This window comes from Triticum aestivum, chromosome 3A (assembly GCF_018294505.1).
Source record: "Triticum aestivum cultivar Chinese Spring chromosome 3A, IWGSC CS RefSeq v2.1, whole genome shotgun sequence".
In the NCBI taxonomy this organism is placed as follows: Eukaryota; Viridiplantae; Streptophyta; class Magnoliopsida; order Poales; family Poaceae; genus Triticum; species Triticum aestivum.
In genome coordinates this window covers 586,240,326-586,266,723 of record NC_057800.1, presented here as the reverse complement: position 1 = coordinate 586,266,723, position 26,398 = coordinate 586,240,326, and positions in this window count along the sequence as shown.

Below are 26,398 nucleotides of genomic sequence, written 5' to 3'. Positions count from 1 at the left end.
CTGAGACCTTTGAAAAGTTCAAGGAATTTCAGAGTGAGGTTGAGAATCAACGTGACAGGAAAATCAAGTTCTTGCGATCAGATCGTGGGGGAGAATACTTGAGTCACGAATTTGGCACGCACTTAAGGAAATGTGGAATAGTTTCACAAGTCACGCCGCCTGGAACACCTCAGCGTAATGGTGTGTCCGAACGTCGTAATCACACTCTATTGGATATGGTGTGATCTATGATGTCTCTTACCGATCTACCACTGTCATTTTGGGGCTATGCTTTAGTGACTTCCGCATTCACTTTAAATAGGGCTCCATCGAAATCCGTTGAGATGACACCGTATGAATTATGGTTTGGGAAGAAACCTAAGCTGTCGTTTCTAAAAGTTTGGGGATGCGATGCTTATGTGAAGAAACTTCAACGTGAAAATGCGTCTTCATAGGATACCCTAAAGAAACTATTGGGTATACCTTCTACCTCAGATCTGAAGGCAAGATCTTTGTTGCCAAGAATGGATCCTTTCTAGAGAAAGAGTTTCTCTCGAAAGAAGTAACTGGGAGGAAAGTAGAACTTGATGAAGTATTGCCTCTTGAATCGGAGAGTGGCGTAGCTCAAGAAAATGTTCCCGAGGTGCCTGCACCGACTAGAGAGGAAGTTAATGATGATGATCATGAAACTTCAGATCAAGTTGCTACTGAACTTCATAGGTCCACAAGGACATGTTCCGCACTAGAGTGGTACGGCAACCCTGTCCTGGAAATCATGTTGTTAGACAATGGTGAACCTTCGAACTATGAAGAAGTGATGGCAGGCCCAGACTCCAACAAATGGCTGGAAGCCATGAAATCCGAGATAGGATCCATGTATGAAAATGAAGTATGGACTTTGACTGACTTGCCCGATGATCGGCGAGCCATAGAAAATAAATGGATCTTTAAGAAGAAGACAGACGCGGATGGTAATGTGACCATCTATAAAGCTCGGCTTGTCTCTAAGGGTTATCGACAAGTTCAAGGGGTTGACTACGATGAGCCTTTCTCACCCGTAGCGAAGCTGAAGTCCGTCCGAATCATGTTAGCAATCGCTGCATTCTATGATTATGAGATATGGCAAATGGACGTCAAAACGGCATTCCTTAATGGTTTCCGTAAGGAAGAATTGTATATGATGCAGCCGGAAGGTTTTGTCGATCCTAAGAATGCTGACAAGGTGTGCAAGCTCCAACGCTCGATCTATGGGCTGGTGCAAGCATCTCGGAGTTGGAACATTCGTTTTGATGAGATGATCAAAGCGTTTGGGTTTACGCAGACTTATGGAGAAGCCTGCTTTACAAGAAAGTGAGTGGGAGCTCTGTAGCATATCTCATATTGTATGTGGATGACATACTATTGATGGGAAATGATATAGAATTCTTGGAAAGCATAAAGGCCTGCTTGAACAAGTGTTTTTCAATGAAGGATCTTGGAGAAGCTGCTTACATGTTAGGCATCAAGATCTATAGAGATAGATCGAGATTCCTCATTGGTCTTTCACATAGTACGTACCTTGACAAGATATTGAAGAATTTCAATATGGATCAGTCAAAGAAGGGGTTCTTGCCTGTGTTGCAAGGTACGAGATTGAGCACGGCTCAATTCCCGATCACGGCAGAAGATAGAGAAAAGATGAGTGTCGTCCCCTATGCCTCGGCCATAGGGTCTATCATGTATGCTATGCTGTGTACCAGACCTGATGTAAACCTTGTCGTAAGTTTGGTAGGAAGGTACCAAAGTAATCCTGGCATGGAACACTGGATAGCGGTCAAGAATATCCTGAAGTACCTGAAAAGGACTAAGGATATGTTTCTCGTTTATGGAGGTGACGAAGAGCTCGCAGTAAAGGGTTACGTCGATGCTAGCTTCGACACAGATCTGGATGACTCCAAGTCACAAACCGGATACGTGTATATTTTGAATGGTGGGGCAGTCAGTTGGTGCAGTTGCAAGCAAAGCATCGTGGTAGGATCTACATGTGAAGCGGAGTACATGGCAGCCTCGAAGGAAGCACAAGAAGCAATCTGGGTGAAGGAGTTCATTACCGACCTAGGAGTTATTCCCAATGCGTCGGGCCCGATGACTCTTTTCTGTGACAACACTGGAGCTATTGCCCTTGCCAAGGAGCCCAGGTTTCACAGAAAGACCAGGCATATCAAGCGTCGCTTCAACGCCATTCGTGAAAATGTTCAAAATGGAGACATAGATATTTGTAAAGTGCATACGGACCTGAATGTCGCAGATCCGTTGACTAAACCTCTCCCTCGAGCAAAACATGATCAACACCAGAACTCTATGGGTGTTTGATTCATCACAATGTAACTAGATTATTGACTCTAGTGCAAGTGGGAGACTGTTGGAAATATGCCCTAGAGGCAATAATAAAATGGTTACTATTATATTTCCTTGTCCATGATAATTTTCTATTGTTCATGCTATAATTGTGTTATCCGACAATCGTAATACATGAGTGAATATATAGACCACAACATGTCCCTAGTAAGCCTCCAGTTGACTAGCTCATTGATCAATAGATGCTTAAGTTTTCCTGACCATGGACATTGGATGCCATTGATAACGGGATCACATCATTAGGAGAATGATGTGATGGACAAGACCCAATCCTAAGCATAGCACAAGATTGTGTAGTTCGTTTGCTAGAGCTTTTCTAAGTGTCAAGTTTCATTTCCTTAGACCATGAGATTGTGCAACTTCCGGATACTGTAGGAGTGCTTTGGGTGTTCCAAACGTCACAACGTAACTGGGTGGCTATAAAGGTACACTACAGGTATCTCCGAAAGTGTCTGTTGGGTTGGCATGAATCGAGACTGGGATTTGTCACTCCGTATGACGGAGAGGTATCTCTGGGCCCACTTGGTAATGCATCATCATAATGAGCTCAGTGTGACGAAATAGTTGGTCACGGGATGATGTGTTACGGAACGAGTAAAGTGACTTGCCGGTAACGAGATTGAACAAGGTATTGGGATATCGACGATCGAATCTCGGGAAAGTAATGTACCGAATGACAAAGGGAATCGGATACGGGATTGATTGAATCCTTGATATCGTGGTTCATCCGATGAGATCATCGTGGAACATGTGGGAGCTAACATGGGTATCCAGATCCCGCTGTTGGTTATTGACCGGAGAGTCATCTCGGTCATGTCTGCATGTCTCTCGAACCCATAGGTGTCGGCATTCTGGGAATGGGGGTCCCCATACTTTCGTGCCTGCGGCCTGCGGCGTGGCTCAAAGGGGGGCCCAACACGGCCCATCTTCATCAACACAGACCCAAGACCCTCGCGAGGGGCCAAGCCTCGCGGGGCGGACGACACGGAGCTTCCTCAGGCACGGCCTCATCAGGCTGGCTTGCGAGGAGGCGGAGAGATCAAGGCGGGGTACCTCACAAGGTGCCCGTGACGCAAGCCATGATGACCAAAGGCGCCAGGCGGGCGCCAGCCGCGCAGTGTCCTCCTTTCCTCTTTGGTGCAAAGGGAGCAAGCGCAGGCAAGAGCATCAAGCAAAGGCACCCGTTTCGGTGCAACGAGACCAAGACCAGTCCAACGGTAGGGAGGAAGTCATTGTGGAGCCCAAGCCAGCGTCACCACCAGAGCCTTTGGCAGGCAAGGACCAACTTTAGTCAGGATAAGTGTACCAGATGTTCCCCTTCAAAATGGCCAATTGTTGGCGCCCTTCCCGCTCAATATTTGGGAAGAGGCCCAGGGCCTTTGCCTATAAATAGGACTAGCCACCCCCAGGGTAGAGGGGCAGTCAAGAAGGGAGAATCTAGAAGCCAAGAGAGAAACTAGCTAGGATCGGATCGAGTAGCATCACACACACAGAGAGAGAGAGAAGGGCGACTGAACTCCTCCTAGCAGTTCATCCCCCAGCCAAGAACAGACCCTCGCGAGGCTGTTCTTCCTTGTATTGCTCATCATCATCAGCCCAAGAGGCAATCCACCACACCACACACTGGAGTAGGGTATTACACCACAACAGTGGCCCGAACCAGTATAAACCCTGTGTTTCTTGTGCTGTTCTTTCCATAGCTTAGATCTTAGCGAGGCGGAGGGGTGCAGGTAGGTAGAAGGCGAAATCTCTGCACGCACCCCAGTGTTCGAACCTCAAGGGTCTACCGGAACCTGAAATCCGACATTTGGCGCGCCAGGTAGGGGTGCGCCGGAATTCGTCTTCCACCACCCCGTTCTCCTCTGACCATCGCGTCCATGTCTAACGCTCGTCGGGCCCGTGCCGAGCACCGGGCCGCTCTCGCTTCGTGTGTCGCCCAGACGGCTCCTGTCGGCGGGTGTCCTCGTCGTTCCCTGTCACCTGCCGTCAACGCCGCCACCGGCCCGGTGGGGAACGAGCAGCAAGCATCGTCTCAGCATCCATCCGTGCGGCAAGACGGCTGCACCGCTACTCCCTCGCTCAACCCAGCTGGTTCTTCATCCCGCGCGCTCCACGCACCCATGGAGGCTCGAGCTGCGCTCATTGTGGCAAACGAGCTCCTGCGCTACCATCCCGTCGACGACGTCTACGAAGAATGGCTCGACCGCGTCGCCGAGCTCGTCCGCGCTGCAGGGGGATTTCCTGCGCCGTCCGTTCCGCTGCACCGCACCCCGCCCCGCACGGGCGACAAAGCTCCGGGGGCGCCCCAGTCGCGTCCTCCTCAAGAAGGCGCCATGGCTCCAAGGCGCATGGCCCCTGGGCGGAACGCGCTCCGTCAGGTGCCAGCGCGGCAAGAGCAGAGCTGCCAAGAAGTCCCTGCTCGCAAGAAGCTGCTCGGGCGCTCCCTGCTCCAGCACGTCGTGACCATGCTCCTGCTCCCGCAGGTCAAGACCCCACGCTGCTCCTAGCTGCAGCGCGTGGGGACATGCAAGACCAAGCTCTCCGTCACCCAAGGCCTCCCGTGGCCACAGCAGGCTGCCGTGCCTTCACCACCGAGCTATGCAGCGTCGCGTGGCCAGGCAAGTTCAAGCCAGACCTGCCTCCTCGTTATGACGGCACGACCGACCCTACGGAGTTCCTCCATCTCTATGAGCTGGGCATCGAAGCTGCCAATGGAGACGAGAAGGTCATGGCGAACTGGTTTCCCATGGCGCTCAAGGATGGGGCCCGCACCTGGCTCCTGAGCTTGGCTCCAGGCACGATCTCCTCCTGGGATGAGATGCGCACCCACTTCATCGCCAACTTCCAAGGTACTCGCGACCGGCCACCCGCCGTGAGCGACATGCGCCGCATCAAGAAACAACCCGGAGAGACCCTGCAGAAATACATCCAGCGCTTCAACAACGCACGCCTCAAGATTCCCAAGGTGACCGAGGAGGCCATCATCTCAGCCTTCTCCGACGGTGTGCGCGATGTCAAGATGAAGGAGGAGCTGGCGATGCATGAAGACCTGTGCACTTCCTTGGAGTTGTTCAACTTGGCAACCAAGTGCGCCAGGGCTGAGGAAGGGCGTCTCTCCCTCCCCGAGCTGCCCGCCGCGGACCCAGAAGAGAAGAATCCCAAGGCCAAGGATGTGAAGCGCAAGGGGGCTGCCGTGCTCGCGGCAAAACCAGACACCAAGCGGGGCAGAGATCAGCCCAAATCTTCCAAGGGCAGTCGGTACTGTGTGTACCACGACCTCCACACCCACAACACCAACGAATGTCAAGAGCTCCGAGCCGTGCGAGAAGGAAGGATCGGCCGGCGCCCCGACTACGGTGACCGGGGCTACAGTCTAGGAGGAGGAAGGAATGTAGGACGCTGGGAAGACCGCTGCCCGCGCCAAGGGTAGCGCGATCGACCTCGCGAGGATCGCTGGCAAGACCCGCCTCGCGAGGGACACTGGAGGGATCAGCCTCGCGAGGATCGCCCGCAAGGCAACGCAGGCCTCCCTCCGCTGCCATCACAGCCAAGGAGAAATGAGGACCGCCATCAGGACGAGGGGGCTGGGGGCTTCCAGGAGCCGCGTGCGGTCGCCTGCATCCTGGGCGGGGCTCAAGCCCCAGCCTCTCAACGCATCTTCAAGCAGTTCACCCACGAAGTGAATGCAGTCCTCCCCAAGCTCGAAGCCACGCGCCCTCTCAGGTGGTCGGTGTGCGCCATCATCTTCAGCTCAGCATATCAGCTCAATTGTGCGGCCACAGCCAGAGTCCTCCCGATGCTTTGTTCCCCAATCATCAGCAACGTGGTGGTCACCAGGACCCTCATCGATGCCGGGGCAGGGCTCAACGTCCTGTCCGTGGAAACATTCGACAATCTCCAAGTGCCCTACAACCAGCTTCAGCCAACCAAGCCTTTCTCCGGAGTCACCGACGGCTCCACGGTCCCGATTGGGCAGGTCCGCCTCCCTGTCACCTTCGGGGCACGCGACAACTACCGCACCGAGCTCATCGACTTCGACGTCGCTCACATTCGCCTGCCGTACAATGCCATCCTTGGGTACCCAGCGCTGGCCAAGTTCATGGCCGTAACTCACCACGGCTACAACGTCCTCAAGATGCCAGGAAGTGGCGGAGTCATCACGGTGCCCTGTGAAGAGAAGGACGCGGTGTGTTCCCTGGAACGAGCCTTTCAGGCCGCATCACTGGAAGACCCGGATCGCGGAAGCAGGAGGCTTCCCGAGACCGCCCCCAAGAAGAAGAAGACATCGTCCGGCCCGGCCCCTCAGGAGGCAGGCCCCTCAGGGCCCGCGCCTGCCCAGGGGGAACCTCCTTCCATCGCATAGGAAAGCGCGCCCGGCGCCCTCCTCAGGCAGGGCTCGGGGGCTCTCCCCTGGAGGGCCACCGACCTGGCTAAGGTCACGAGGGAGGCGCTTGGGCACCACATGGAGGCGTGTTTCGAAGCACGTTTCCCTCAAGAAGGAGTAAGGCAAGGAGGGCCAGACCCTCAGGAGTTCGTCAGCAAGGCCATTCAGGAGCTACAGGAGTCAAGAGTCATGAAAGGCGGCCGCCGCCTACCAGCTGTGGCTCCCCATCCAGGCGAGGATGGTGGGCTGCGCGTCTGCATCGACATACCAGGGCTCAATCGAGTCGCCTCTCTGGAGCGCCTCTGGCCCTCGCGAGTGGGGCGCTGCGAAGGTCCACCCCACAGCTACGTTCGCATGCCTTACGGCTTGCCGAACGCGGCTGCCACGTACCAGCGCCTCATGAGGGGCATCATGGAGGCTCAAGAGGCCAGGCGTTCCGCAGCCCTGGCGGAGATGGAGATGGTCCGCGAGGAGCCACCAGCGCCTCCGGAGCCTCCCGAGGCCCCTGGGCCTGGGGGCTCGTGAGGATCGGCTTCCGCAGCCCACCGAGTCTGCTACGCCAACACTCCTTCGTCCTCAACATCATCAGGTGACATCTTTCAAGTTTCATTTCCAGCTGGGAGCGCCCCCCAGGGCTGCATTATTCCCAGGCCGCGTGGGTCCGTCCCTGCGGCATGTATCCCTTTTATTTCATGTTGTTAGCTTACCTTGTTGGGGGCGCCCCTCGGGCTGCATCATCCCCCAAGTCGCTCGGGCCAGACCCAGCGGCATGTATCCCTTTTGCGTTTATTTCCGGCTATGCGTTCGACCCACCATGCTTGATTATTTGATGCCTGTCCACGGCACCTGTTCTTCTCCATGCCGACTACTTGCACGATAAAGGGGGGGGTACCTGAGCATCGTGACTCAGGGCTCTTACTGGCTCTCCAGCCCTCACCCTCTGGCCTTGTCCACGGCATCGCGACCTGGCATACCAGCGACGGCTGAGACCAGCTCGAGGGCCGGGACCCGAGGACGTAGAGTGCCGGCATCTAACCAAATTTGCAGGGACACATCACAAGATAAGGCCCAGTGCCAGGCGCAACCCGCCTAGAGGTAGGGCCCCGTGAGTCCCGCGCTGGCTCACGGGTGCCCAGATACACCTCGCCAGGCCCTACCGTGCCAGCCACGTGTTAGGGCGGGGCTGTACACGCCCCGGGGGCTCCTCCCGGAGGGGAGCCCCCTCCCACGTACCAGTGGAAGCACCATGCTCCGTGCTGGCTGACGACACTGCCGAGGAGCGGCTATGCCCGTACACATACGGAAGCGCTATGCTCCGCGCTGGTGATAAACAACTGAGGGCGGCCCCCGGGCCGCATCAACCTCAGGGAGCCCAGAGCTCAGTGTCTAGCCTCATCGTAACGCCTCCCCTCGGGAGTGCCGCGCGAGGGGGCTGGGCACGGGGGCTGCGCCTGGGTCACGCCCAGACGCACGCCACCCAGCCAGGCCCCCCCGGGCCTGGTTCGTCGCGCGTCTCTCCCCGAGCGGAGCCAAGGTACGAAGGCCGTTTGAGCGTCAAGGGGGACTCCTGAGCATCGCGACTCAGGAGCCTAACTGGTCACGTAGCCCCTCACTCCTTAGTTCCGAAAGGCTAACGGCGGTTGAGGTATGCGCGCGGCCGGGCTCTGCAGACGTAGAACGGTAGATCCACCCACATCACACCTCCCTACTTGCTGTTCGTGCGCCAAGGGGGACTCCTGAGCATCGCGACTCAGGAGCCTAACTTGTCACGTAGCCCCTCACTCCTTGGTCCCGTCCTGGTTTCCGGTCGGGGCTAACGGCGGCTGAGGTATGCGCGGGGCCGGGCTCTGCCGGCGTAGAACATAAGCAAGTAGGAAGGAAAAGCGTAAATTTCAAGGAATTCAAAAGCAAATATTACAGTCCACACTGTTATCTCAATGCCAAACGCAAGTTTAAACGCCTCCCCGAGGCATGATACATGTGCAGGAATTAAAGGCAGGACAGGAGCCACAACGGAGTCACTTGTCGGCGGTGGAGCAGCGCGGAGTGGGTTCGCCTCATGGAGCAGCGGGGTCGGCAGCGCCTTGCTTCGGCTTGGTGCTGAAGGCCCGGAACTTCCCCAGCAGAGCCTCCGCGCGACCCTTCACGGCCTCGGCAGCGGCAGCGGCACGCTCGCCGCTTACTGGCTCCAGCAGGCTGTCGAGGTCGACGCCGGGATCGCGAAGGTAGATGTGGGTGAGGACCCGCGTCAGCGCTGCAGAAGACAGGACACGCGCCTCGGCCTCGGCCGTGGGGCCAAGGCCAAGGGCGACATCTTCAAGAGCGCGAACCAGGAAGGGAAGCAGCTTGGCGGGGCCGTCCTCGGCGCCAGCCAGCGGGCTCTCCAGGCCGCTGTCGTAAAGCGTCCTCAGCGAGGACCGAGCCTTCGCCTCCATCTCCGCGAAGGCCACGCGGTCCTCGGCAAGAACCTGGGCCTTGTCGTCCAGCTCGACCTTCCTCGCCCCCAACTCCTGCTCCAGCGCGCCTAGGCGGTCACGGCGCCTCCTGAGCTTGACCTCCCTCTCCTTGACGGCCGCCTCGCGAGCCTTCACGCCTTCTTCCTGCTCTTGGCGAAGGCGGGCCTCTTTTGCGAGCTGGTCCCACAGGCCTTGCAGCTCGTCCTCCAGCGCCTTGCAGCGACCACGGACGTCGACCACCTCCCCCAGGGCTGCGTCACGAGCAGCCTTCGCCTCAAGGACGGCCTGCCTCTCCTCATTGCAAGCCGTCGAGGCCTGGACCAGCGCCGCCCGAATCGAAGCGTCGGAGCGAATCCATCCTGAAGCCAGCTCCAAGCGCCCGGCCACCAAGCGAGGGTCGGCGCCAAGAAGATCCTGCCGCAGCCGGTCCAGCTCAGCAGCAGCACGATCCAGAACGGCAGGAGGAGTCGGAGAAACAGCAGTCGGTGGAGTAGGAGGAGAAGGCGGCAGCGCGACCACAGCATCCTGAGGCGGAGCCTGCTGCGCCCCAACGGCTGTAGTGGCGGCAGCAGGCAAAGGCACCTCAGGAGTCACTTGGGCCATGGGGGCTGAGCTCGCCCCAGCCAGCTTAGCCAGGCCTCGCGAGGACAACCGAGCAGGAGAAGCCCGTGCGTCGCGGTCACCTTCCTTCGCGGGCAGAGGCGCTGCCACGGATGGAACCTCAGGAGCTCCCTTCGGCTTCTTTGCTGCGGGCGCCAGCCTGTCCAAGAGATGTGGACGTCAAGCCTCAGCAGCAGAACAAGAAATAAAGACAAGAATCAAGCGCTTACGGGTCGTCGCCAGTGAGCTCAGGCAGCCTCCGGCCAAATTTGAAGCCTGAAAGCCGGCTGGAAGGGTCAACCTTGGGAAGCTCGGAGCGGAAGGCGCGTCTGCGGTCCGCCTCGGGGCCGGGGCAGACCCGCGGGAGATCAGCCCGGTCCTGTCCTTCTTCGGGATCGGGGGCAAGCTCCCGCCGCCCTGCTCGTCATCATCCTCGTCGTCATCGCTCGGAGAGAGGCGGAGAGCGCGGGACCTGCGCCGGGGGAGGGGAGCCCTCGACTCTCCGTCAGTCGCCTCGGAGTCAGGCCCTTTTTCCCGCTCCCCTCCTTCCTCCTCTTCGCTGGAGTCGTCGGAGGACACGTCCACCGATTCCCCGGGAGTTTCCATGGGCACGGGCCCGTCCCCGTTGAAGACGGGCATGGACTCCACTACCTGCTCCCAGTCGTCGCGGAGGAACAAGGGCGTAGGAGCGCCCTCCAACCTCGCCACATCGCCCCCGACCAGAGATTGGAGGACCGCAGCCAGATCTTCGTCGGCCAAGGCCGCGGGGCTCGGATGGGGCCTCCACATCGGAAGTGAGTACTGCCGAAGCGGAGCCAGCTGGTGCTCCAGGAATTCCCTCAGCAGCGACGCGCCGGTCAGCTTCGCCGCCGCCATGTTGGCCGGCCTCAGATCCGCGTCCATCTTCTCCAACACCAGCTTCGCGCGGGGGTCCGCGAGCTCCGCTCGACCCCAATCGCTGGAGCTCGTGGGTTGCTCCGTGGGCAAGATCAGCCGAGGGTGGATGCGCCCAGCATCTGCCAAGACCCACTTGCTCCTGAAGCCCTCAATCCTTTTCCCGGGGTTCGAAATGGCAATGGCGCCACCGTACGCGATGAAGCTCGCGCACGCGGAAGCAGGACCGCGAGAGGTCCGGAGGTAGAAGTAGTGGCGCAGCAAGGCCACTGAGGGCTGCACCCCTACGTGAGCCTCGCAGTAATAGGCGAAGATTGCCAGGAGAAGGACGGAGTTGGGGTGGAGATGCAGAGCCTGTAGCTTATAATGGCGGAGGACAGAGAAGAAGAACTCGGAGAAGGGAGGCACCAGGCCAGCAGCAATGGCGCTTACAAAGAACGGATAGAAGGTGCTCCCTTGGCCCTCAGGGGTGGCGGAGCCGGCCTTGAACACCTTCGCCCCGTCGATGCCCTGCGCCGCCGCCATCCGGCGCAACCGGGCGAGGCTCGCCTCCGACACGTTCGGCGAGTCCAGGGCAGACGAGTACCAAGCTCCGGCCGGGGACTGACGAGGCGCCATGGCTTCCTAGGTCACGCGGTCGGAGTAGATCTGGAAATTTTGGAGGAAGGAAGGAGAGGCGCAAGAAAGGGGATCTGAGCAGCAACCGGAGAAAGCAAAAAAAGCAAAGCCTAGGCAGATGCCGCTCCCTTATCAACTCGCGCGGTTGCTGAGGCGCCCACGTCCAGTCAACCGCCACGCGGCGCCCAAGGCCGCAGGCTGTTAGGGCCCGCGGCGCTTCGCTCTTGCCCTTTCGCCTCCCTGCACGGCCAAGTCCGGGCGCGCCTTGGGCCCGGGGGCTACTGTCGGCGTTCTGGGAACGGGGGTCCCCAGACTTGCCTGCCTGCGGCCTGCGGCGTGGCTCAAAGGGGGCCCAGCACGGCCCATCTTCATCAACACAGACCCAAGACCCTCGCGAGGGGCCAAGCCTCGCGGGGCGGACGACACGGAGCTTCCTCAGGCACGGCCTCATCAGGCTGGCTCGCGAGGAGGTAGAGAGATCAAGGCGGGGTACCTCACGAGGTTCCCGTGACGCAAGCCATGACGACCAAAGGCGCCAGGCGGGCGCCAGCCGCGCAGTGTCCTCCTTTCCTCTTTGGTGCAAAGGGAGCAAGCACAGGCGAGAGCATCAAGCAAAGGCACCCGTTTCGGTGCAACGAGACCAAGACCAGTCCAACGGCAGGGAGGAAGTCATTGTGGAACCCAAGCCAGCGTCACCACCAGAGCCTTTGGCAGGCGAGGACCAACTTTAGTCAGGATAAGTGTACCAGATGTTCCCCTTCAAAATGGCCAATTGTTGGCGCCCTTCCCGCTCAATATTTGGGAAGAGGCCCGGGGCCTTTGCCTATAAATAGGACTAGCCACCTCCAGGGTAGAGGGGCAGTCAAGAAGGAAGAATATAGAAGCCAAGAGAGAAACTAGCTAGGATCGGATCGTGTAGCATCACAGAGAGAGAGAGAGAGAGAGAGAGAGAGAGAGAAGGGCGACTGAACTCCTCCTACCAGTTCATCCCCCCAACCAAGAACAGACCCTCCTACCAGTTCATCATCAGCCCAAGAGGCAATCCACCACACCACACACTGGAGTAGGGTATTACACCACAACGGTGGCCCAAACCAGTATAAACCCTGTGTCTCTTGTGCTGTTCTTTCCATAGCTTAGATCTTAGCGAGGCGGAGGGGTGCAGGTAGGTAGACGGTGAAATCTCCGAGCGCACCCCAGTGTTCAAACCTCAAGGGTCTGCCGGAACCCGAAATCCGACAGTAGGGTCTACACACTTAAGGTTCGGTGGCACTAGGGTTGTAGAGATATTAGTATGCAGTAACCCGAAAGTTGTTCGGAGTCCCGGATGAGATCTCGGACGTCACGAGGAGTTCCGGAATCGTTCGTAGGTGAAGATTTATATATAGGAAGTCCAGTTTCGGCCATCGGGAAGGTTTTGGGGGTAATCGGTATTGTACCGGGACCACCGGAAGGGTCCCGGGGGTCCACCGGGTGGGGCCACATATCCCAGAGGGCCCCATGGGATGAAGCGGGGGGGGAACCAGCCCCTAGTGGGCTGGTGCACCCCCCATGGGCCTCCCCCTGCGCCTAGGGTTGGAAACCCTAGGGGTGGGGGGCGCCCCACTGGACTTGGGGGGCAAGTCCCCCTTGGCCGCCGCCCCCCATTGGAGACCCATCTCCTAGGGCCGGCGCCCCCCTAGGGGACCTATATATAGTGGGGGGAGGGAGGGCAGCCGCACCAAGTCCCTGTCCCCTCCCTCTCCCCTCATAACACCTCCCTCTCTCTCGTTGGAGCTTGGCAAAGCCCTGCCGAGATCACCGCTGCTTCCACCACCACGCCGTCGTGCTGCTGGATCTCCATCAACCTCTCCTTCCCCTTGCTGGATCAAGAAGGAGGAGACGTCTTCCCAACCGTACGTGTGTTGAACGCGGAGGTGTCGTCCGTTCGGCACTTGGTCATCGGTGATTTGGATCACGACGAGTACGACTCCATCAACCCCGTTCTCTTGAACGCTTCCACTCGCGATCTACAAGGGTATGTAGATGCACTCCCCTTTCCCTCGTTGCTAGATGACTCCATAGATTGATCTTGGTGATTCCTAGAAAATTTTAAAATTCTGCTACGTTCCCCAACACCTTCATATATTTAGCATAAGGATTTGTTTTGAGCACATCAGTTAATCGCATACGCAAAAAGATAGGCCTAATCATTTCAGCAAAGCGCTCAAAATCCTCATCATCCTTTTTCTTGGATGGTTTTGGAGGAAAAGGCGTGGGTTTCTGAACGCAAGGTTCCCTTTCTTTACCATGTTTCCTAGCAACAAAGTCTCTTTTATCATAACATTGATTCTTTGATTGTGGGTTGTCAAGATCAACAGCAGGTTCAATTTCTACATCATTGTCATTACTAGGTTGAGCATCATCATGAACATCATCATTAATATTTTCATTAGGTTCATGTTCATTACCAGATTGTGTTTCAGCATCAGACATAGAGATATCATTTGGATTATCAGGTGGTTCAGCAATAGGTTCACTAGAAGTTTGCACAGTTCTATCATTTTTCTTTTTCTTATTTTTGGAAGAACTAGGAACATCAATATTATTTCCCCGAGAATCTTGCTCGATTCTCTTAGGGTGGCCATCAAGATACAAAGGTTCCTGAGTCATTCTACCAGTTCTAGTAGCCACTCTAACAACATAATCATTTTTCTTACTATTGATTTCATCAAGCACTTCTTTTTGAGCCTTAAGTACTTGTTCTACTTGCGTGGTAACCATAGAAACATGTTTTCTAACAAGTTTAAGTTCACCTTTAATATTAGCCATATAATCACCCAAGCGTCTAATCATATAAGCATTTTCTTTTAATTGTCTACCAAAATAAGCATTGAAGTCATCTTGCTTAAACATAAAGTTATCAAACTCATCCAAGCACTGACTAGCAATTTTAGTAGGAGGAACTTCAGCTTTATCATATCTATAGAGAGAATTTACCTTTACTACCTATGTCGGGATATCGGGGTCAGGAGGTTCTTCAACAAATAAAGAATTGAGATCATATGTTTCTTCAACAGGCGGTGAATTAATACCATGTATTTCTTCAATAGGAGGTAAATTCTTAACGTCTTCAGCTTTAATACCTTTCTCTTGCATAGATTTCTTTGCCTCTTGCATATCTTCGGGACTGAGAAATAGAACACCTCTCTTCTTCAGAGTTGGTTTAGGAATAGGCTCAGTAATTGGAGCAGGATCTGGCTCAGGAACTGGCTCAGGAGGTGCCCAATTATTTTCATTTGTCAACATATTATTCAATAGAATTTCAGCTTCATCCGGTGTTCTTTCCCTGAAAAGAGAACCAGCACAACTATCCAGGTAATCTCTGGAAGCATTGGTTAGTCCACTATAAAAGATATCAAGTATTTTGGGTTTCATAAGAGGATGATCAGGCAAAGCATTAAGTAACTTGAGAAGCCTCCCCCAAGCTTGTGGGAGACTCTCTTTTGTAATTTGCACAAAGTTGTATATTTCCTTCAAAGCAGCTTGTTTCTTATGAGCAGGGAAATATTTAGCAGAAAAGTAATAAATCATATATTGGGGACTACGCACACAACCAGGATCAAGAGAATTAAACCATATCTTAGCATCACCCTTTAATGAGAACGGAAATATTTTGAGTATATAAAAGTAACGCGATCTCTCATCATTAGTAAACAGGGCGGCTATATCATTTAACTTAGTAAGATGTGCCACAACAGTTTCAGATTCATAGCCATAAAACGGATCAGATTCAACCAAAGTAATTATATCAGGATCAACAGAGAATTCATAATCCTTATCAGGAACACAAATAGGTGAAGTAGCAAAAGCAGGGTCGGGTTTCATTTTATCTCTAAGTGATTCTTTGTTCCATTTAACCAATAACCTCTTAAGCTCATATCTATCTTTGCAAGCTAAAATAGCGGCAGAAGATTCCATATCAAAAAGATAGCCCTCAGGAATAACAGGCATATTTTCATCATCCCTATCATCATCGTATTCAGATTCAATAATTTCTTTTTCTCTAGCCCTAGCAATTTGTTCATCAAGAAATTCACTAAGGGGCACAGTAGTATCAGGCATAGAAGCAGTTTCATCATAAGTATCATGCATAGCAGAAGTGGCATCATCAATAACATGCGACATATCAGAACGAATAGCAGAAGCAGGTGTAGGTGTCGCAAACTTACTCATAACAGAAGGTGAATCCAGTGCAGAGCTAGATGGCAGTTCCTTACCTCCCCTCGTAGTCGAGGGATAGATCTTGGTTTTTGGATCTTTCAAGTTCTTCATAATGATAAGCAGATATAAATCCCAAGTGACTCAAAGAATAGAGCTATGCTCCCAGGCAATGGCGCCAGAAATTAGTCTTGATAACCCACAAGTATAGGGGATCGCAACAACTTTCGAGGGTAGAGTATTCAACCCAAATTTATTGATTCGACACAAGGGGAGCCAAAGAATATTCTCAAGTATTAGCAGCTGATTTGTCAATTCAACCACACCTGGAAACTTAGTATCTGCAGCAAAGTGTTTAGTAGCAAAGTAATATGATAGTGGTGGTAGCGGCAACAAAAGTAAGGACATCAAAAGTAATGTTTTTGGTATTTTATAGCGACTGTAACAGTAGCAGCGAAAAAGTAAATAAGCGTAAACCAGTATATGGAAAACTCGTAGGCACCGGATCAGTGATGGATAATTATGCCGGATGTGGTTCATCATGTAACAGTCATAACATAGGGTGACACAGAACTAGCTCCAATTCGTCAATGTAATGTAGGCATGTATTCCGTATATAGACATACGTGCTTATGGAAAAGAACTTGCATAACATCTTTTGTCCTACCCTCCCGTGGCAGCGGGGTCCTATTGGAAACTTAGGGATATTAAGGCCTCCTTTTAATAGAGAACCGGAACAAAGCATTAGCACATAGTGAATACATGAACTCCTCAAACTATGGTCATCACCGGGAGTGGTCCCGATTATTGTCACTTCGGGGTTGCCAGATCATAACACATAGTAGGTGACTATAGACTTGCAAGATAGGATCAAGAACTCACATATATTCATGAAAACATAATAGGTTCAGATCTGAAATCATGGCACTCAGGCCCTAGTGACAAGCATTAAGCATAGCAAAGTCATAGCAACATCAATCTCAGAACATAGTGGATACTAGGGATCAAACCCTAACAAAACTAACTCGATTACAAGATAAATCTCATCCAACCCATCACCGTCCAGCAAGCCTATGATGGAATTACTCACGCACGGCGGTGAGAATCATGAAATTGGCGATGCAGGATGGTTGATGATGACGACGGCGACGAATCCCCCTCTCCGGAGCCCTGAATGGACTCCAGATCAGCCCTCCCGAGAGGTTTTAGGGCTTGGCGGCGGCTCCGTATTGTAAAACACAATGATTTCTTCTCTTTTCTTTTTTCTCTCCGAAAGCAAATATATAGAGTTGGAGTTGGCGTTGGAGGGTTTCCAGGGGGCCCACGAGGTAGGGGGCGCGCCCTAGGGGGGGGGGGCCCACCCTCGTGAGAAGGGTGTGGGCCCCCTGGTCTTCATCTTTGGCGAGGATTTATTATTATTTTTTCTAAGATGTTCCGTGGAGTTTCGGGTCATTCCGAGAATATTTGTTTTCTTCACATAAAATAACACCATGGCAATTCTGCTGAAAACAGCGTCAGTCTGGGTTAGTTCCATTCAAATCATACAAGTTAGAGTCCAAAACAAGGGCAAAAGTGTTTGGAAAAGTAGATACGACGAAGACGTATCAATAATCTTTGCTGAAAACTTGAATGCTGGCTTTAGATATTTACAACAACAGGAGCAAACAGAGTTTGTAAAAGTTTTTCTTTATCACTTTCAGTTTGTCAACTGAATTGCTTGAGGACAAGCAAAGATTTAAGCTTGGGGGAGTTGATACGTCTCCGTCGTATCTACTTTTCCAAACACTTTTGCCCTTGTTTTGGACTCTAACTTGCATGATTTGAATGGAACTAACCCGGACTGACATTGTTTTCAGCAGAATTACCATGGTGTTATTTATGTGCAGAAACAAACGTTCTCGGAATAACCTCAAACTTCACGGAGCAACTTTTCAGAAAATATGAAAAATACCTGCAAAAGATGAAGGCCAGGGGGGCCACCACCTCTCCATGAGGGTGGGGGCGCATCTGCCCCCTAGAGCGCGCCCCCTACCTCATGGGCCCCATGTTGCCTCTCCGACTCCAACTCCATATATTGTGTTTCGGGGAGAAAAAAATCAAAAAGAAGAAATCATCATGTTTTACGATACGGAGCCGCCGCCAAGCCCTAAAACCTCTCGGGAGGGCTGATCTGGAGTCCGCTCGGGGCTCCAGAGAGGGGAATCCGTCGCCATTGTCATCATCAACCTTCCTCCATCACCAATTTCATGATGCTCACTTCCGTGCGTGAGTAATTGCATTGTAGGCTTGCTGGACTGTGATGGGTTGGATGGGATCTATCATGTAATCGAGTTAGTTTTGTTAGGGTTTGATCCCAAGTGTCCACTATGTTCTGAGATTGATGTTGCTATGACTTTGCTATGCTTAATGCTTGTCACTAGGGCCCGAGTGCATGATTTCAGATCTGAACCTATTATGTTTTCATTAATATATGAGTGTTCTTGATCCTATCTTTCAAGTCTATGGTCACCTACTATGTGTTATGATCCGTTAACCCCGAAGTGACAATAATCAGGATACTTACCGGTGATGACCGTAGTTTGAGGAGTTCATGTATTCACTATGTGTTAATGCTCTGTTCCGGTTCTCTATTAAAAGGATGCCTTAATATCCCTTAGTTTCTGTAAGGACCCCGCTGCCACGGGAGGGTAGGACAAAAGATGTTATGCAAGTTCTTTTCCATAAGCATGTATGACTATATTCGGAATACATGCCTACATTACATTGATGAACTGGAGCTAGTTCTGTGTCACCCTAGGTTATGACTGTTACATGATGAACCACATCCATCATAATTCTCCATCACCGATCCATTGCCTACGAGCTTTCCATATATTGTTCTCCGCTTATTTACTTTTCTGTTGCTATTGCTATCATCACTACAAAATACCAAAAACATTACTTTTACTACTGTTACCTTTTGCTACCATTACCACTACTATCATATTACTTTGTTACTAAACACTTTGCTGTAGATACTAAGTTTCTAGGTGTGGTTGAATTGACAACTCAGCTGCTAATACTTGAGAATATTCTTTGGCTCCCCATGTGTCGAATCAATAAATTTGGGTTGAATACTCTACCCTCGAAAACTGTTGCGATCCCCTATACTTGTGGGTTATCACCTACACACATGCAAGATCATGGTGATGCATAGCAATGAGAGGGGAGAGTATCGTCTATGTACCCTCATAGACCATAAGCAGAAGCGTTATGACAACACGGTTGATGTAGTTGTACACCTTCACGATCGACTGATCCTCAGTACCGAACGTACGCCACCTCCGCGTTCAGCACACGGTCAACTCGGTGACGTCCCGCGAACTCACGATCCAGTATAGCTTCGGGGAAGAGCTTCGTCAGCACGATAGCATGGTGACAGTGTTGATGAAGCTACCGATGTACGGCTTCGCCTAAGCACCGCTACGATATGACCGAGGTGGATTATGGTGGAGGGGGCCACCGCACACGGCTAAAAGATCAATGATCAATTGTTGTGTCTCCAAGGGGTGCCCCCCTCCCTGTATATAAAGGAGTGGAGGAGGGGGAGGGGGCCGGCCTCCTATGGCGCGCCCCATGAGGAGTCCTACTCCCACCAGGAGTAGGACTCCCCCCTTCCAAGTGGGAGTAGGACAGGAGAAGGAAGGGAGAGAAGGAGAGAAGGAAAGGGGGGCGCCGCCCCCCTCCTTGTCCAATTCGAACTAGAGGGGGAGGGGGGCGCGGCTGCCATTGGCCACCCCTCCTCTTCTCCCACTAAGGCCAATTAAGCCCAATATACTCCCCGGGGGGTTTCGGTAACCCCTGGTACTCTGGTATATGTCCAAAACCTCCCGAAACACTTCCGGTGTCCGAACATAGTCGTCCAATATATCGATCTTCACATCTTGACCATTTCGAGACTCCTCATCATGTCCGTGATCATATCCGGGACTCCAAACTATCTTTGCTACATCAAAACAAAAAAACTCATAATATCGATCGTCACAGAACTTTAAGCGTGCGGACCCTACGGGTTCGAGAACTATGTAGACATGACCGAGACACGTCTCCTGTCAATAACCAATAGCGGAACCTGGATGCTCATATTGGTTCCTACATATTCTACAAAGATCTTTATCGGTCAAACTGCATAACAATATACGTTGTTCCCTTTGTCATCGGTATGTTACTTGCCCAAGATTCGATCGTCGGTATCTCAATACCTAGTTCAATCTCGTTACCGGCAAGTCTCTTTACTCGTTCCACAATGCATCATCCCGTAACTAACTCATTATCACATTGTTTGCAAGGCTTATAGTGATGCGCATTACCGAGTGGGCCCAGAGATACCTCTCCGACAATCGGAGTCAAAAATCCTATTCTCGATCTATGGCAACTCAAAGAACACCATCTGAGACACCTGTAGAGCAACTTTATAATCACCCAGTTACGTTGTGATGTTTGGTAGCACACAAAGTGTTCTTCCAGTAATCGGGAGTTGCATAATCTCATAGTCATAGGAACATGTATAAGTCATGAAGAAAGCAATAGTAGTAAACTAAACGATCAGGTGCAAAGCTAACAGAATGGGTCATGTCAATGACATCATTCTCCTAATGATGTGATCCCGTTAATCAAATGACAACTCATGTATATGGCTAGGAAACTCAACCATCTTTGATCAATGAGCTAGTCAAGTAGAGGCATACTAGTGACACTATGTTTGTCTATGTATTCACACATGTATTATGTTTTTGGTTAATACAATTCTAGCATGAATAATAAACATTTATCATGATATGAGGAAATAAATAATAACTTTATTATTGCCTCTAGGGCATATTTCCTTAATCTTGTCCATCACATCATTCTCCTAATGATGTGATCCCGTTCATCAAATGACAACACATGTCTATGGTCAGGAAACTAAACCATCTTTGATTAATGAGCTAGTCAAGTAGAGGCATACTAGGGACACTTTGTTTTGTCTATGTATTCACACCTGTATCAAGTTTCCAGTTAATACAATTCTAGCATGAATAATAAACATTTATCATGATATAATGAAATATAAATAACATCTTTATTATTGCCTCTAGGGCATATTTCCTTCAGAAAAGACCATCGCTCCTCCCCGACTGCCATTCATAAGGAAGACAATCAAAAAATAAATCATGCTCTGACTTCATCACATAACGGTTAACCATACGTGCATGCTTCGGGAATCACAAACTTAAACACAAGTATTTCTACCAATTCACAATTACTCGCTAGCATTACTCTAATATCACCATCTTTATATCTCAAAACAAATGCAAGGAATCAAACTTCTCATATATTCAATGCTCTTATATGAAAGTTTTTATTATATCCCTCTTGGATGCCCATCATATTAGGACTAAATTCATAACCTAAGAAAATTATCATGATGTTTTAAGAATCCAAGAATAATATAAGTGAAGCATGATAGTTCATCAATTTCTATAAAATAAAACCACTGTCGTGCTCTAAAAAGATATAAGTGAAGTACTAGAGCAACTGTCTAGCTCAAAAGATATAAGTGAAGCAAATAGAGTATTCTAATAAACTCACGATTATTGTGTGTCCCTCTCAAAAGGTGTGTATAGCAAGGATGATTATGATAAACAAAAAAACAAAGACTCATATCATACAAGATGCTCCAAGCAAAACACATATCATGTGGTGAATAAAAATATAGACTCAAGTAAATTTACCGATGGAGTGAAGACAAAAGAGGGGATGCCTTCCGGGGCATACCCAAGCTTAGATGCTTGGTTGTCCTTGAATATAACGTTGGGGTTCCTTGGGCTTCCCCAAGCTTAGGCTCTTGCCACTCCTTATTCCGTGGTCCATCAAGACTTCACCCAAAACTTGAAAATTTCACAACAGAACACTCGTAAGATATGTTAGTATAATAAAATAAATCACCACTTTAGGTACTATTGTGAACTCATTATAAATTTATATTGGTGTTATATCTACTGTATTCCAACTTCTCCATGGTTCATACCCCCCAATACTACCCATAGATTCATCAAAATATGCAGACAGCACATAGAAAACAGAATCTGTCAAAAACAAAACAGTCTGAGTAATCTGGAAATTTCGTATACTTATGTAACTCCAAAAATTCTGAAATATTAGGAAAATCTAGGAAATTTGTATAACAATGTTGTGTAGAAAATTCAGGATTTTATCATGCTCCAGTGAATTTTAGAAATTCTTCTATTGGACACAAAAGTTTATATTTTCCAGCAAAATCAAATCAACGATCACCATAAACCATCCCAAAAGTCTTACTTGGATCAAACACTAATTAAAACACTAAAACGCAATTACTAAAGAAGTAATATTGTGTAATTATTAAAAAATTGAAGCAAAAAACAAAAAAGACAAAATAAAATTGGGTTGCCTCCGAACAAGTGTTATTGTTTAACGCCCCTAGCTAGGCATAATGCATAGATCTAGGTATTGGTATCTTTGGCATGCAATCCATAAGTGTCCCTCATAATAGATTCATATGGCAACTTAATTTTCTTTCTTGGAAACTGTTCCATGCCCTTCCTTAACTGAAATTGAAATCTAATGTTTCCTTCTTTCATATCAATAATTGCACCAATCATTCTAAGGAAAGTTCTATCAAGAACAATATGACATGTATGATTGCAATCTATATCAAGCACAATAAAATCTACGGCCACATAATTACTATTTGCAAGAATAAGAATATTATTAATCCTTCCCATATGTTTCTTAATGGTGGAATCCGCTAGATGGAAATTCAAAGAACAATCATCAAATTTATGGAAACCTAGCACATCACATAAAGATTTTGGAATAGTGGAAACACTAGCACCCAAATCACACAAAGCATTACACTCATAATCTTTAATTTTAATCTTAATAGTACGTTCCCACTCATCATAAAGCTTTCTAGGGATTGAAACTTCCAACTCAAGTTTTTCTTCAAAAGATTTCATCATACCATCAACAATATGTTTATCAAAAGCTTTATTTTGATTATAACCATGAGGTGAATTAAGCATGGATTGCAACAAGGAAATACAATCGATCAAAGAACAATTATCGTAATTAAAGTACTAGAAATACAAAAGAGTGGGTTCATCGCTACTTAAAGTTTTGACGTCGCCAATCCCACTTTTATCAATTTTTTTCATTAAGAACTTCACCCTCCAAATTATTGGGACGCCTTCTATATAAAGTTGACTCCTTCAAGTCCCATCTTTATGAAGTTTTATATTAGCAAACAAAGATTCAATAGGAGTCACACCAATCACTTTAAGATCTTCATCATTATTATCACAAAAACTAGAAGAACATGCTTTTTCTAGCCAATCTCTCGTAGCACGCATCCTACTGGTTCTCTCTCTACTTTAATTCATAGAAATATTAATGGATTTTAGATATTCATCAATATCAATCTTGGGTGGCATATATCTAATCTTAAAAGAATCAATCTCATGAGAAATTCCATCAACGTTCCTAGCCAAATCATCAATCTTGAGGAATTTTTCTTCCACCATAGCATTGAAAATCTCCTGAGAATTAATGAAATATTTAATATTATTATCAAGATCAGTAGGTATTTTATTATAATTTCCATAATAATTGTTGTATGAATTACCATAATTATTACTGGGTTGAAATAACCTCTATACGCATTATTACCAAAATTGTTCCTACCAACAAAATTCACATTCATAGATTCATTATTATTCTCAATGAAAGTGGACAAAGGCATATATTAGGATCAATAGGAGAACTCTTACCAGCAATCAATTTCATAAGTTCATCCATCTTTTCACTCAAAGTATTAATTTCTTCAATCGCATGCACTTTTTTACAAGTAGAAGGTCTTTCTATATGCCATTGAGAGTAATTTGCCATAATATTATCTAGGAGTTTAGTAGCCTCTCCTAATGTGATTTCCATAAAGTACCTCCCGTGGTGGAATCTAAAAGATTTCTAGATGCGAAATTCAATCTGGCACAAAAAATTTGTATGATCATCCATAAACTTAAACCATGGGGGGCAATTTCTTATCATCAATTTCATCCTCTCCCAAGATTGTGCAGCATGTTCATGATCAAGTTGGTTAAAATTCATTATATCGGTCCTAAGGGAGATGATCTTAGCGGGAGGAAAATACTTGGAAATAAAAGCATCTTTACACTTGTTCCATGAATCAATACTATTTTTGGGCAAAGATGAAAACCAAGTTTTAGCACAATCTCGTAGTGAGAACGGAAATAGCTTCAATTTAACAATATCATTATCCACATCTTTATCTTTTGCATATCACTCAACACAAAGAAAGTATTTAGATGGGATGTAGCATCTTCATTAGGACTACCGGAAAATTGTTCTTTCATAACAAGATTCAAAAAAGCGGCATTAATTTCATAAGATTCCGCACTAGTGACGGGAGCAATCAGAGTACTAATAAAATAATTATTATTAGTGTTGGAAAAGTCACACAACTTGGTATTTTCTTGAGACATCGTGAAAAACACTACAAAAAAGACACTTCCGTGATGATACGCGTTTGTCACAGTAGGTCACGTTTTCTGTCATGCATGTACATCCATGGCAATTTTATTACAGAATCAAGATAGTCATACATGTGCTGTCGTAGAAGTGTTCCATGACATTACGAAAATTATCATGATGGAAGTGTCCACTTCCATGATGATAAATGTCGCGTCATGGAAGTGCTTTCGTCAAGGGTGACCGACACGTGGCTTCCACCGTAACGGGTCGCCATTAAGATATTGGGTCCAGTTTTGGATCTGATAACCCGCTAATAGCCCGGACCAATGAGGATTTTCCACCTGTAAAATTCTGTAACATCCCAAATTTGCAATTTGGAATGTTATACACTAGATCATCATGCATGTCATATTTTCTTGCATTTTGCCCGATCCTAGAAATTTCACGCAACTCAAGGACCCTCGGAGAGAGTTGGAGATTTCGTTATTTTCATATTTGAGAGTTTTCTCAAATTTTGAAAAGAGGATCATTTGATTTATTTATTTTATCTTCAATTATTTTTCCGGTGTCAAAATATATGAGAGAGGGAATAATATGACTTTCCCAAATTTAGGAAAAATGAACATTTAATAAATAGATCAAATTTTGTTTGCCGGAGTTTTGTTCGCATTTTTTTTGGATAGGGAAAAATGCGCGTTTTCAAAAATTGCATATTAGGTCCGGAGTAAAGTTCATTTTGTTCGGCTCATTTTTAGGAGTCGGGGAAATTTTACTTTAGAATTTTTGGAGTTCGTTTAGTTTTCTTTTTGTTTTCCTGCGCGAAACCAATTTTAAAAAAAAGTAAATCTTGCAGCGCCCTAGGCCAAGGCCCAGCCAGCAGCCGGCCGGCCAGGCCATCGCCCGCGCCGCGCGCGCCAGGCGCCAGGCAGCGCCGCCGCCTCTTGCCTGTTAGCCGAGTCCTAGAAGGACTCTAGGCTAGCCCTTTTTCCTTTGTTTCGTTTTCCTATTCCTACTCTTTTTCTTGTCCCCTACCCCAAGTAACCCCCCCTCCCCAATATAAATATCCCAACACCCACCCCCTCTAAACTCATCAAATCAAACCCCAAGCCCCAAGCCCCGCGCCCTACACCGCCGCCGCCGCACCTCGCCCACGCCGCCGCCGCCGCCCTACGCCACGCCGCCGGAGCCCCTCGCCGGAGACCTCGCCGGAGGTTGCCTCGCGTCTCTTTTCCTCGGATCGTTTTCTTCTAATCGTTCCGATTCGTTCTTCTCTTCCGATTCATTTTCTTTCCGGTTCTTCTCTAAACCGTTCTGGTTTTCTAGATCGGTTTTTGTTTCGATTTTCTTCCGAAACCCTAGATCGGATTTGTTTTCTTTTCCGATTTAGTTGCCTTTGGACCGTTCGCCGGACCGTTCGTCCTAACGAACGTGATCACCGGATTCTTCTAGGTTAACGAACGTCCGTTCGTTTAACCGTTCGTCTCTTTCTTTTCGTCGGATTTATTTCGCGTTCTTTTCGATCGCGATCTCAGATCCGATCTTCGTTCTAGTTTATCTTCTCGCTCGTTTATCGGAATCAGGTGATTCAAGCACCTGGAGTTTCGTTTCGAAACCGCCGTTCCGTCTAATCAACTTAAACAAGTTTTTGCCCCGGTAAAATTTGACCTAGTTTCAACTTGCTAGAACCGAGTTGTTTTCTTCCGCCGTTTGGTTTTCCGTCGTCTGTTCGGTTCGTTCTTTCTTTGCAACCGGAGTTCTTAAGTTGAACCTTCTGGTTCGTTCTCTTGTTCGAGTTTTACCTGTGCATTAGATGAGTACTTATTGTGTGCTTGTTGTTTGTCTGCGATAGATCACCCGGATTGCGCCGCCTGTTACTTCGAATCCCTAGGTCTCACGAATCATCAGCAAGGCAAGTAACACTTTGATCATACCTTTTCTACAACCCAGTTTTATTGCATTAGATCAATCCTCTCACATTGCATGATTAGGATCTAATTAAATTGTGGGATGGGAAGTAGATGAGGTAGTACCTATCACCTGTATTATTATGAAACCTTTGGGAGTTACTTCTACGTTTGCTTATTATGCCATGCTATGCTAGTAGACGTGGATTGGGTGAGTGATATCCATGACAGATGTGAGTTGATAATTTTAATGGTTTATCTAAGGTGGCAACTTAAACACACATCTGGGTGGATTGAGGCACCTGATGTCTATCAGGACTTGCCTGTTTTTTTGGACCGCCACCCAGGCTCAAAGGGATCATAAGATATTTCATGCTAGAAACTTCCGTGTGCATCCACATGCTACTATGGGCTCT